The sequence below is a fragment of the Panthera onca genome, chromosome X, assembly GCF_046562875.1.
Source record: "Panthera onca isolate mPanOnc1 chromosome X, mPanOnc1 haplotype 2, whole genome shotgun sequence".
Classification (NCBI taxonomy): domain Eukaryota; kingdom Metazoa; phylum Chordata; class Mammalia; order Carnivora; family Felidae; genus Panthera; species Panthera onca.
Genome location: NC_138357.1, coordinates 99,842,709 through 99,845,389, shown reverse-complemented (window position 1 = coordinate 99,845,389; position 2,681 = coordinate 99,842,709).

The window sequence follows — 2,681 nt, the reverse complement described above, 5'->3', positions numbered from 1 at the left end:
ACGATTCAGTCAGAATAAGGAAGTACTAAGCTAGCCTATTTAAATTAGAAACACAGATGTGTGTGGGTGGAAGATGAAGTCAAAAGATCTCAAGAGAGAGAGAAATGTTTCATCAAATATTACTCTAAGCTGGCACTGTATAGAACTTGCATTATACTAATAGCACAGTTTAATGGACTCATTTCTCAGTGGGTTGTGTATACAGGCCAATCAGGACACTAACAGCAGTGAATAGTGAAAAACCACACAAAGTTAAAGTAGTATAACAAAAATCAATCAAAAATACGATTAATAAATATAACAAGATGTCTCTTCTTGCTATAGAATTCATTGACTCTACTAAGGCCTTAAATTACAATTCAAAGATAAGTCAGTTTATGAAAGCGCAGATAATGTGGGTTATAATAACTGCTCTTCAGTACATTCAAATGTGACCTTAATGGGCGAGAAATAATTAACTCTACTTTCAAAATGAGTCAGTTCTTAGCAGAGCATAGTTTAAAAGCATAGAGACAATCTAGCTCTATAAGTGTACTAGGTTTGAAGAGTTCTAACTTACTCAGATACTATGGTGAGGGGAAATTAATACCACAACTTTTCAAGCTGGATTTTTAAAAGTGGTTATTTTTGTAGTATTCAGATGAGTATTATTTTATATTGGAGATAAGACCTAGGAGAATCTCTGAGGAAGATGAAGGGTTAAGATATGTATCCAGTCATTTTCTGTGTGGCTGCCTGCAGCCAAATGTGAGTGAGCTCCCTTCTAAAGTGATTGGATTTCTTGTAGGTAATACATCTTCAAGTAACATTTCCAGTGCGTACTCTTCTGCTCATAGACCAAACTCAGCATCAACTATGTGATTTCATCGAGATCCAATTTTGTTTTAATTGAAATATATTATGTAAAAAGTTAATAATCCATTGAAGTTGCAATTTATCAAATTATACTCTTGTGACTTGCAGAGCTTACATAGCTTCCTTAAGTATCTAATATACCACAAGGGAGTAGTTATGCCCCTGATGAAACCAATTGAGTATGTGGGCAAAATTCATATTGTTTGCTTATGTAGTCTGATGAGTTTCTTGTAAAAGTTTCTTTAATAAAAAGTGAATTAAAATCCAAGACTTTTAAGTAAAAAGAGACAGTTTTTAAAATGGGAAGGAAATATGCATTAAATTTCTCTCTATATATGTAAATGTACATCCATATTATGTATTATAACAAAAATGTATTTGGTCTTTGTATCCTGTTTCCTGGCACAGAGCTCCTAAGCCATCAGAATTTCCTGTCATAAAGGTGATAGTAACATCTAATGAGGCAAGTCTTGATGGACCCCTATATAGTTACAGGATGGGGCCTGGTCCCAGAGTGATCAAACCTTGTTAGAAGCTTGGATATTTCACCCCTACACAGAAGCTATGGGTAGTAGAGAGGGGCTGGAGATTGAGTTAATCACCAATGGCCACAATTATGCCTATGTAATGAATTCTCCATAATAACCCCTAACTGATGGAGTTTGGGAAGCTTCTGAATTGGTGAACACACCCATGTGCTGGAAGAATGGCATGCCCCAACTCCAAAAGACAGAGGCTTCTGCACTCAGGATACTTCCAGGCCTTGCCCTATGTAGGTCTTATCTGGCTGTTCCTTTGTATCCTTTATAACAAACCATAATAGTAAGCAAACTTGTATTCGAGTTATGTGAGTCATTCGAGCAGATTATCAAACTTGAGGGGGTTGTGAGAACGTTAGACTTAGTAGCTAAGTCTGACAGAAATGTGAATAACCTGGGAACCTGATAGTTGTGACTGGTATCTGAAGTGAAGCCAGTCTTGTGGAACTGAACCTGTGAAATCTGATACTAACCATCAGGTAGTCATTGTCAGAATTGAACTGAATTGTAGTTTATCTAGCTGCCCTATATCTATATCTACAAATGTATTAAAATATTTTAAAGCATGTAGACCTGAGACTTAAGACCAAAAAGTTGGGATTTGAGATTTAATAATCATAAAACTTGTGCTAAAATAATCAAATTGTTCATTACTCAAATGTAGTTAATTTAGATTCCTTGTCTTGGGATTAAATACAATCATCTTATTAGCTTTGGAAGAAACTTAGAAGGGCATGTAGAATAACCTGACAGTTTGACAGATAAAGGTACTGAAATCAAAAAGGTTAAATGACTTGTTCGATTTCATAAAGCTAGAATCATAAAAACTGGAACAAAAGCTGAATTAGCTCTAAATCTAGAGTTATTTTTCACCATTCTATGTTGCTTTCCATTAAGATTGATATTTTAGAGTAGTACAGATTTTATTAACCTAATACCTATTTAAAAACAAATATAATATCCAAATCAATGCACAAAATTAACCAAAAAGTATCTCAGTGAAAATGACATACCAAGTATGTACCCTTTTGTCCTTTTCTTCCTAAAACCCCATTAAACAACAGTAAAGCCATAAAGGAATAGAAAAATACAAAATCCTAAAACAACAGAAAGAGTGGAAGAAAAGGGACATTCTATCCTGTTTCATGCAGGATAGAATGCTATAGGCTAGTGAAGCTCAGTAGAAGAAGCAAAGATCTAGAATATGTGTGGAAGGTAATGTAGCCAAAGGGAGATTAATCTTCCAATCAAAACCTGAAGTAATTAACTCAAAAAGTGTAAGTTTTA